The sequence below is a fragment of the Nilaparvata lugens genome, chromosome 5 (assembly GCF_014356525.2).
Source record: "Nilaparvata lugens isolate BPH chromosome 5, ASM1435652v1, whole genome shotgun sequence".
Classification (NCBI taxonomy): Eukaryota; Metazoa; Arthropoda; class Insecta; order Hemiptera; family Delphacidae; genus Nilaparvata; species Nilaparvata lugens.
Window position 1 is genome coordinate 4,363,088 of NC_052508.1, and position 12,299 is coordinate 4,375,386.

At 34.5% G+C, this 12,299-nt stretch overlaps 1 protein-coding gene across 7 annotated transcripts in view; it reads right to left on the reverse strand.

The window, feature by feature from the left end:
• Positions 1-12,299, reverse strand: part of LOC111054374 (BAI1-associated protein 3) — a 291,489-nt gene that overhangs the window by 166,489 nt on the left and 112,701 nt on the right. The window lies entirely within an intron of this gene.

Below are 12,299 nucleotides of genomic sequence, written 5' to 3' on the forward strand. Positions count from 1 at the left end.
TGGGATTTTATCATAAATATGTAGCCATACAGCCATTGATGATTCTTATCTAACCACAGACATTGTTACCAACTTAATTTTTAATTTCCTGCACTCGTGCTCCATATAACCTACTAACTATTTCGCGTTGTCATGCTGCAAATCTGGAGTACGCAAAGTAATACTTTGCGCACTAGAGCGGAAAAGTGATTCTTTGCAGCCTGCAATCAGTGCAGAAATGGTCACTTTTCAAGGTATCTGTAGGAAAATAAATATTTTGGTAGGAGAAGATGGTTACTTGTTCAAACGACATCAAATGATTGCGTCGCTATGAGAAATAATACAGCATCGCCTCCAACACCTGGGTATTTTCGTTGCGTGAGAATTGCTGAGCTAGCTTTTCACTTGGCCTCCATTCACATCAATCGCTCCAATTATATTGTTCACTGGCCCGATATAACAACACAGCACTTCAAATTCGGCATCGATTTGAACAGTTCACAGTTCAGAAGTCACTCAAGTGATGTTCAAAGTGGAAGGCGTTATAACGATGTCATTACGATTTTTGAAAGGGTTTCTCAACGCATTCATTTGGCTCTGCAAATTTATTGAAGTTCTTATTTAAGGAACCCGAATAATAACAGAGAATAGCTGTTTTCTCTATTGTATTCTTGATTATAGTAAATAATCTGTGATAATGATATTGCGAAAAAAAGCATAGAATAAACAATCTTTCTAAACAGGTTACGATCTAGATTTTTTATTCTATGACAATATTGTATAGTACTACATTCAATGTATTCCATTCATAGATTAGATTGTTGAGTGACTGAATGAGTATAGATGATTTCAAATTTCACAGAAAAATACGAACATTTCATGCACCTCATTCTCGAAGTATTCAATAGACTTTGAGCTCATCATGAATACTCTTTTACGGCGTTAGCATTCATTCAACGTGGCCTAACGGCTGTGAAATGAAGAAGTTTCACTACCACATTTTATACTCTGACTGCTGAATAGAATGCAAAGTAAGACCTAACGGACGCCCATAACGCGTGTGAAATTGCCCCTAAATTGCCTCCGCTATAAACTGCACAGATGAAAAAGCTGAGACCTATTTCCGTCATTTATCAAAAAGTTATTCACGAGTTACTACGACCATTTCGTTCACCTTAAAACGTGAATTCTTGTGAAGAAGAATAATATAACAGTGGTTTTCGACAATATCCGAAGTTCGAATAAAACGTATGAAATCTTGGAATGAATTCCATTCCAAGACTAGGATAATTTGATCAAATCATTTAAAAAAATAATTTTCTAGGTTGATCATCCTTCATGGCTAATAATTCATTGAATAGTAGAGTCAATTTACAATACTAAACTCCTAAAACACCATAAGCTACTGTACAATTCACTTCTATCGAATACAATAATTCAATAGCTAAAGATGCCTTGGCTATAGCTATAGAGATGCCTTCTAATCGTTCGTATCACGGCAATATTGTAATTGAATAAGCTTATAGTGGGATTCACTGTCGAATGTAAGCATTACTTGAATAGGAAGCATCCAGAAGTATTTATTCACTGATTCAGATATCAAAGAGAATCCCATTAATAATCACTCAATTGATCTTGAAAAATGCTGAAATACTAAAACGATTCCTACTCTAGGTAGTTCCCAGTTTCGACTAACTATACAAAAGAGAAAAATCAGAAAGTAAAAAAGTGTTATTGAGGAAATTCTGCCAAAACTTATAAATTTATCATAGAGTAGTATTCTTCTTGAATTTAATCGCATAGCACGAATGTTGGACGTCTGTTGATTCATAGTTTCCATCATTGAGATTTATTCAAATTGAACATGTAAACTTTAATAGAAAATTAGTGAATAATACCTTGAAAGGTCGATTATTAAAGTAAGGTGAAGTTAGTTAAATTCATGTTCATTATTGCAATTCAGCATCTGCAAATGGAACAAAACTCACAAAAATAATAACTAAAGTCTCGAAACTATTTTCACCTAAGACGTCAGTTGAATCAGTCTTTCTACGGAAAAGCTTGAGACGAGGGAGAGAAATAGAATAGGAAAAAACAAAATTTAATAAGCTGGTGCATTTGGCAGCTACACAATACGGCAAAAGTTGGAATCTAATATTCTGCAGTAGTCTAGCAGAGCAGTACTGAGTGAGGTCGTGAGGTGTCATTGTTTCAGGTTACATCTGGCTAACTTGCGAGTGAACTTTGATCAACATTTTCTGTCGCAAAATATGAGACAAAAACGATTGAGTATTCCATTGTCTGCTCTCCAACTATTCTCCATAGTTATTGTTCAGAGAATTATTTGATTCGAAAGTTTTAATGAAAATCCAAGTAAATTGTGATAGAATATGGGACAGATTGCTCAACTCTACTTTCTGCTTTCCACTTTTTTACTTTCTGATTTTCCTGTTTGGTATAGTTACCACATAATCTACAATATAATCACATAATCACCACATATATTACCACATAATCATAAAAACTACATGCAGAGAAGCGCAAACTATGGGATAAAATTGGATTTGAGAATAAAAACATATAAAAATTGAAAAAAAATTCAAAAAATTAATTAGAACATTCGTCTTGATCACATACCACAGTGAATTTCTCATTTCATACCATACCTGGCCTGAATTGATACTAATCCTATTTGCCTTCGATATTGAAAACACTATTGATTGGAATCAAAGAAGGAAGGAATGATCAATATTCCATTATTGAAAATCAGTAACTCAATGCAAAAAAGTTGCTAAAGAACGTTTTCTCTACAAGCTAAAATGATCAATGAATTCGGGAATCATTCTTCATTATTGCTACGTTTTGTTATTTCTGTACTTTCTACCGATTCAGAAAACCTTCAATTCAGGTCGTACACAATATTGAAGTCTCCAGGAATATCTGTGTCTAAGGATGGATTCAAATTTCAACTTGATAGATTCATCCTATTCAGGAGCACAGCTGAATAATGTTTCTTTTCTATTGACAGTAATAATTATTTCAACTCCAAGCAATGAGAAATGTAGCAAACACACTTTTTGAAATTCGAATTTTCAGGTTAAATAATTACCGTTCGAAATCCATGTCAATAAAATTAATAAAATAACATTAGAATATACTACAATAAAATATTTTCTGTTGTCTATGATATTTTATAAATATTTTTTTAGTCTACTTATAGTATTTTTCGGTAATACTAGTTAACCATAAGTCTAAATATCTGAATACTGTTTTTAGCTGGATGAAACAAAGTTAGGTACGATTCTTCCCGCTAGGTCACGCGCTTGTCGGTTCAGCCATCTTGCAGACATCCCAATTAGCTGTTGGGGTGTATTTTGAATGCGAATTTTTTGTTTTATCTGTATTTTTCTGATTCTTGAATGAATAAAAATGAGAACTTTGGCTGAGAATTTTCAACTTCAATTGGATTATTAAATTTTAAATGAATTAAGGTTGCTATTAATAACAGCATCACACACACAAACATTTGATGGATTTTACCCATAATTACCCACTCTTCATATTCAATGGTAACTGTAGGAAAAATTTTATGTGAAATACGTGCGCAAAGTTCCTCTGCTGCACTCAAGAAGCCATTCCGCCCTCGCATGTAAACGTTTCTTTCGGTGCAGCAAACTGTCACTTTATTGCGCACTAGTTGCACAAATAACTATTTTAACAATATTCTTGACCCAAATTGAAATTTATTGTAAGGTGATGAGTTTTTCATGAGTAACTTTCTTGAGAAACTCTTCAGGAACTATCCATAGCGACGAAACTCTCTAGATCGAGAAATTGGATCAGTTAATTGTTATCTACTTTCTTCTGGATTTTCAATTTAAATTTTGGCTGAGCCGATTTTAAGTTATAGTATCCAGTATGTATCCCAATTATTGAAATTGAATCAATAATTGAAAATGGAAATGGAAATTAGACCATAACAGTTATAATTCAATTCTGTATGAACTTCCTCTCACGTTGTTTCAAAACCCTAATCAATGAGTTTTCTATAATGTTTTCTCTCTTTTAGGTATTTGGAAGGTGTCACTTATCTAACCATTAACTTTTGTTTTTAGTCCAAATTAATAGATAGTATTTCATCGTAATTCAACATAACAGTGATTGACGTCTGATCAAAAATGTATCCAGCAATTACATTGCCTTCATTTCTTACAACTTGATGAGAAACATGTGAGTAATTTATCTAAAAAATTGAAAATGAATCAAAATTATCGAGAAACGGATGGATCTGTAAAATAAACTTGCTCATATAAACCAAAATTCACACCTCTTGATAAGGTCTTTCGGAGTCCTCAGTCCCTCTATATGATAGCACTACTTTTATCTATTCTCTATGGAATGGTGTTCTTTATTCGGACACACTACAGTTGATCTCGATAACACAGGACAGATAAGACAATATTCTGACCTGACTGAGAAAAGTGAGATGATCCGCAGGAAAAGGTGGGTGATTCAGCGTGACCTGACTCCAGCAATGAGCAGATCACGTGACTGTGGGGTCCGGAGGGTGTTGGGGGTCAAGTAGGGGGTCTCAAAGGTGGTGAAGGGGTTACGGTTCGCTGGAAATAAATCGTAGCGTCGCGAGGCTGGCGTGTTTTACAGCAATCAGTGTCACCATAGCGAGCCTCACCCTGACTTCCCTGTAAAATGCTCCCTTCAGACTTTTGTCGACACAAGTCGAAATGTCAAATAGCCTCAATGGCCATCAACAGATTCTTCTCTCTCAAGATGGAGAAGTGCGATAGCGTATCACCTCTCCTTCAATAGATTGTCGCTCTGTTTCTGTTGTCATTTCAGATTGATGTTGTATATATTGAACACACGTGAAAATTCTTCATACAGTACCTCATACAGTCCTGTATACAATACTTAATACAGTACAATACTCAAGGGGAAGAATGGGAATAGAAATTTATCATTCTCATGATAAACATGCGTGACCATTCTACTTCTAAAGAATATTAGGGATGGGAATATGGATGTATAAATTCATGAATACTGTTTTATTTGTGTCTTCTGTAAAGTCAACTCTCAAATTATTGTTTTTTTCTTTGATGTTGATGCGAACTTGTACATAGGTGATCAATTGAAATACTTTGATCAATTGAATTGAATTTGTGTATTATGTGAGTCCTGTATCACAGAATACATACAGAATGGAAATTATCAATCCAAACAATGCATTTTACATGACGCCAAGACTTGAGTAAACCAAGACCACGTCACGTGACTGCGCCATCTTGTTAGAAATTAGAATTACCCCTATCCGGGTCTTTTGAACGGGTCGCGGCAGTGAACGAAACCGATAGATCCGGATCAGTAAAGTGATCCGAGCCTCTCATCTCAACGATTACAATGCTGAACTTTCTTTCAAGATGGCGGAATTTGCCGTCAGGATGTTGCCGTCACCTGTTGCTATGTTTTCTCAAAAATTAATAAATAATTTATCAATTTAAAATGTCTAGAAAAATCCTAAATAAACATAGAGCTTTCTGTCCTATCGTACCGTTACGTGTCGTCCCGGAATATGAGTGTGAGCGCTGTTATCAGGTCTGGCTGCCGTCGATACGCCAATTCAATCAACCCATCAGAGAACACCCTGTGTTGTCGTGTTGGCGAAAAATCGGTGTGTAGAAATTAACAAAATAAACTACCATAATGCTGATTTCCTACAAACTTCATTTCTCACTTTTCATGATTTTAGAAATCAATTTCTTTTCAATAATATTTGCTGCAATTTTAATGATCAGATTAGGAAAGAAAAATGTAAAAAAAATGTTTTCTATCAAAAACTATATTTTATCTCAAAATATAATTATTATATTGACAATCTGATTGTACGAAGATCTACAGCTCCGTTGGAATTATTCTTATAATCATAATCAACAAACCAATACCAAACAGTCTTAATCAGAATAAATGTATTTATTTATGAAGTCATTGACGGAATCATGGCAAATTGATGATTTATTTTTTCATCCAAGTAGCTCTTTGAAATTTCCAATCATGTCTCATTTCATTATTCCATTTCTTTTATTCTCACTCCCGCAGCATAGTAGCATTTTTTCACCATGATTACATTTTCGATTATCGATAATTCATTTTCCTCCATCAACTTTTTCTCTGAATGAATCTTCACAATATTGGAGCTCATAACATCAATATGATCAGAATAGATTACTTCCGATAAGATGATCATCATCTTTTCACTGGAAAAAATGAGTATGATCCTTATTGAAAAGATTCCAAAAAAGCTCCTTTGTCATGATACTGAGGTAATCTCAGAATCTCTAGAGCTGAAAGAAAAGCTTGATTTTTTGCGAGGGAAAAGTTTTAGCCTTCCATTTTCATTCATGCTATCATTTTCAATCAGTGGTTCCAATAAGAGCCTGGCAGCCTATGTAACGCTGGCAACGTGAACCATGTTTCTAGAAGGGAAATCTAATGAAAGTAGATGATATGGTGCGTCTGGTATAACAACTTGGGTCTTCATTGGGACGTTTTCTAGAATCGAGCCAAGAATGTGACCTATGTACGAGTTTTAGGAATGGACTAGTAGGCTAAATGAAATTATGTACCACTAAACATTATAAGGAACTTCACTCTCTTCAGCTAGTCAATAGGCTCACACAAGTTTCATGAGTCTTTGAAAATGCATATAAATTTGATATGAAATATTCTTCAAAGAGAAAATATATTAGAAAAAATAATTCTAAAATAGTTCAAAAATCTTCATATTCAAAAAAATTGAATAATTTTAGTTCAAAAATCTTCATATTCGAAAAAAATTGAACCATTGATTTTAATCAACAATTATCGTCTGAATTCCCATTTTAAATACAAGAATTACTGGCTGACAATGGTTTAAATAACTCTCAGTATAAAATATGGAGGATATTCAATCCATTTTCAGTTCCTTTCATTCTAAAATCCACCTTCCTTATTATTTGACTCATGAACTTATTATTTGACTCATGAATCATGATTCATTGAGAGTCGGTGCAACAGGATATTCAAAGTTGTAAATTGAACAGGCAGTTCACAATTACACATAAGTAGGCCTGCTGAGCATCGGTTGACAATATTTTTATATTATTCCTTTTCCGAGAAAAATACTTCAACACTTCAAGCTGTTACAACAAAAAAATATTGAAATATCGAAATTACAGTTTCGTTTACTACACAATAATTATCAATCTTAGGTCAACTTTGACTGAAATAGAGAGTAGCAGAGTAACAGTGAGCAATCGCTATGATTGGTACATAATTGACCTATAGAGGTGAAGTCTGCTATTGGCCTAGACAAGCCACTCCACAATCAGCGCTTCCTGCAAACGTCACAGCAATGGCGGTTCATACACTTTCTTCTACTGTCATTTTCAAAAGTATAAGATTATGAATTATTATTATTAAGAATATTGACATCAAAACTATAGATTATGACGTGAGTCAGGAAAAAGAACCAGAAATTGAGATAATTTTACTAGTTCTAAGAAAAGTATAGTTTGTTCTACTTTGAAGTACTTCAAAGTAGATCAGGAAACCTATTGTTGAAAATTTCATTTGAGCGATGATTTGGATTTTGACTTGAAATCAAATTATCTATAATTTCGTTCAAATATCAAAGTCAGAACTGTAAATATATCGTAAAGCCCCGCTCAATAGAGAAAGTCAAGACCAGCTTGAGGCTGCAGTTAAATCTTCAGATTCTTATCTTCTCACAAGGATTGAAATCGGATACAGCAAAAATCCCTTCTGACTTGGCAACAAATCTGGTAGCAACGGTGGATAGATGCCCTAAGCCTCTACCATGTGAGGGTTACATGTATCGGTGGCTTTGTTTAGACTTTTCACCTTTCTCTTTCACGACTTTTCTCAATTCACCGAGTTTGTTTGCAACATGTTCATGACAAGAGTAAATGTTAAAGTAAGGCAAAGAAAATTAACAGAGTGAAAAGGAATACTCGTCCAGGAATATTGAAATCTCTCTTCTCTCTCTCTTTCAGGATATTCACAGGAAAATATTGATACAGAGAAAATATAGAGGAAAAGCGAAAGAGAATGAAGAAGAAAAAGGGAGAGAGAGTTTATAAGCAAGCTATCAATTATCAACAAAGCTAGTTTCGACTTTAATTAATTAATGTTTTTGAAGGTTAAGCAGAATGTTGTAGCAACAAAGCTTTGAAGTGGAAAACCTTTTAGGCTGTAGCTGTAACAGTGCCTTAATTGTGACCTTGTTGAAGGTTTAAGCACCTACATTTTCAAACAATATTCTCTCTCAAATTCTTAGTTGCCACTGAAGATGTTGCCATAGGCAACGAAACTAGTTTTGGCGAATAAAAATGTTATAGTGGAATTCGACATCTTTTTCCTTTCTTTATCTTGATATGGAGAAGTTCCACAATATCTCTGATAAAAGTGTTAAACCACAAACATGTTGGAAGTATGAAAGTATGAATTACTAAGAAAATGATCTTAGTATAAAACAGACCCTCATTGATTTCGAAAGGGAATTACAAAATTCAATTGAGAAGAAAATTAAATTCATATCCAATAGACTTGTTGAGAACAAAGTATACACAGGACCAAAGTAGCCTGATGCAGACCATTGGTTTTAATATAATAAGGATTCTCAGTGATCCGAAACTAAGTTCCAGTCAATAGATACGTTTCTTTTTCACAAGAATGATGCGTGTTTTCCATTGGAGTGTTTAATAATCTTGACATATTTCATATTGACATGGAGATATATTTTTGCATCATTCCTATCTGAAAATATTCTTCATATCAGCTCTATCAAGATATTGAGCGTGTGCTTGTGTGCATTTCAATAATTGAATAATTCCAGGAATTTATATTAATCATGCTCCACCTCTCTGCTTAACAAGGATAACATTATTACATTAGTGCTGAGGTTAGATAAGATGAATATCGCCAGTGTAATGGAAGGGTGTGGCCCCACCTCAGATATCAACCGAACCAAAATAGGATTCACTTTCTCCTTTCATTCTATTCCTCGAAAACTACACAAACAGAATAAAGGAGTTGATCATTTTTACAATAAAATTTCGAATCGCAACTAACAGGAATATTAATTCAATTGTAAACTTGAGTTCAATTGATAAAATTTATCATTAATATGTATCTATCATACATATATTATAATCTCACCCTTTTTTGAAAACTTTTATCCACATCATGTTTCAACATCTTAAGGTGCGTACAGATATACGCGCCGCGAACATGAGAGGTTCACTTTTAATCAGCTGACTCTATCTGTATTTTTACAGAAACGGTAAGATACAGATGTGAAAAGCTTGGCATCAGCTGATTGAAAGTGGATTGCTCATTTTCACGGCGCGTAAATCTGTACGCAATTTTAGTGCCGTTTTTCAAGTGGGTGAACTCAGATTTTCTATTTCCTGATAAATCAAAGTTTTATATCTCTCATATACACATATCTGTATGAAAGGTTTCAAGCCATTATTTCAACTTAGATCAAATTCAAGATGGATAAATAGAGAATTGAATTCAAATCTTCTGTTAATTTTTATGGTAAGTTAACTGACATGACAAACATTGATGCATGTTCAATTTCATCTCATTACTATTATTGTATAAATTCATGATAATTCAGATTCAACTGAGACCTGATAGACAACGAACAATCACTTCTAAAGAAAACCTCGGCTGCCATTATGATCCTTAAATTCAATTCTCTTGATTTCTCCTGGATCCTTGTCACTTTTATACCAATCGAATACCGTAATTGTGAATTTTTTTACTTCGTAAGCAATATTATGAACAACTACGTATTCTATGAAATATTGTTTTGACATACCTTAATGTCAATTCAGTATTCAGTGGAAAGAATTGGACTAGAAGATGCAAATATCACATTCATTGGATCTGCTATTAGGCAAACCTGTGGAGCACGCTGAACTAGAAAGGTAATATTTCAAACAGAATTTACTCACAGTGTCGTGCAGTAATAAAATCTGATTCATGGGAGTATAATGGTCGCGAAAAGTGAAATATATAGAGTCACAGCAGTGCAACACGAATCATATCCTTTTGTATTGTTGGCGAATGTTGCTCAACTGATTTATTCTATCCGACATTCTGACTTGTGAAAACTCCTTTCTTGGTTTGTTTCATTTGAGCTTGTGCTTGTTATATCGGGGGTATCATATAGTCCTGGTTTATTAGCTGTAGTTTTCTGTATATCTGGTGGCGGGTCGTTGGGTGCTGGGTTCCGGTTTTTTGTTGATTCAATCCTATTGCATGCGCTAATGTATAATTTGTACTTACTTGTTGAGGTGGCGGTTTATAATCTGTTGTAATTGTTTTGTGTGTGATTATTATGTGAGTTTAATCGATCACGGCCATCATAGTGATTCTTACGATTGCTCTGCTGGGATAGTGGTTGGTTTGACGATTTTGAAATTTTTCATTATTCCAGTTACCATTTTGCCTGTGCTCATAGCGGCGTTCAAATTGAGGAGCAGATCGTAGCGATCATATGATACCGGTTCATAATTTTGGCTGTTATACTGATTAAATTTTGATTATGTTGATTTGGTGCGTATCTCTGGTCTGAACGGTGGTTTGATATGGCCATGCAGACTGTATGCCATATAAATGATTTATCAGCTGCTTACAATCAGTAATGGGTTGTGTGGCGAGTGCCATTCTAACTTGATACGGTAGCTTCTTTAAAATAATACTTGCTAATGCCGATTCATTAATGGGCTCGCTCAATTGAGAATTTTTAAACTGTAGGGCAGTGACGAAAGTGGTACATGCACCGTCTAAGTTAGGGTTGAAATCGCATGATATAATGTCCGCTAGCACGTCCAACTGTTTACTTCTGCTCCAATACTGTTCCAGGAAGACAGCTACAAACTCATCCAATGATGTAAATTCATGGACTCTATCCGAAAGAACATCAGGGGTTCGCCAATCAATAAACTAGTCAAACGAAGACGCCAAAAATTCCAAGAGGTGGGTGTTAATGATTGAATTAGTTTTATCTGATCTATAAATTCTTTAGGTTGGAGATAGCGGTCTGTATTGTCAAAACGGCCTAATTCATTGAAACTGTGTAGTGAATCAAACGTTGCTATGGGAATAGGCTCTATATTTTCTCGTGCGGAAATTGATGTATTTGATTTTCAAGTTGTACTATGTTTTGATTTATATCAGAATTTGGGTGAGCTATTTCATGAATTTGCGAAGTGTTTTGTGCTGGTAGTTATCTATTCTTTCGTTTAACTCACAAGTGACAGTATATTTTTGCTGTAAATCGGTTGTAATTAGTTCTTGATTTTCAGCGGTAGATGCTGATATTGTGTCCGCAGTTTGCTTACCCGTTCTTACCGATGTATCCTTCAATGATTCCCGCATTTCCTTCATTTCCGCCTTCAAGTCCTTCATTGCCATGGTCATTGTTTTTTCTAAACTATTAGAAAATGACTTGATCATCCCCCTACTATAACCCTTCTTATTGCTTCTGGGAGACATTTAACGGTTTATTACTGTTCACAGGATTCTTGGCGGTGATTGAAGAGATCTGGGCGTTGGACTCCATCGCGCCCCCCTCAGCGTCGATCTCCGCTACTATCGCCGTCTGCAGTGTGTCTGCTACCTTACTTTGCGTGGACGAAAAGAGACTCATATTTTAAAAATGGATTAAGTGTCAAGTGTTTGTTAAAAAAGTGAAAGTTTTGGCCAACAAGGCATTAATAAGGACACAAATGAGGATAGGCCTATGGATATTACAAGCCAGGTAACCTATTTATTACTTAAGCTCTTATAATATAATAATACTATTCATTGATTTCTGACTAGCAGTTTAGGCTTATAAAATATATCTCTCTCTATAACAGGTAATTTTTTACAGTACTAATAATATAAAATTTTCTTTAAAACATATAATTTCTCTTTATTTAAAGCTATTGATTCCCCAAAAAGTAATACAATTTCCCTTCGCCAGTTTTCCTCACAACTCGTATAAGTTATCTATAATTTTCAATATGGTTATTGACTTAATTTCAAATAATTATTCAATGAGCTTGGCTCTCATCATCAGTCCCACGTTGGTACGACATGTCTTTGTGTCACGTTATTCTTTATATTTAAATAACGATTAGCCTCCTGCTTGGCATCAGTCGGTAAAGCATGAGATTTAATATAATTAGGTCGTGGTTTTCTAATAGTATTCAGTCTTAAAAAATCTTGATAGGCCTAGATATGGGCTT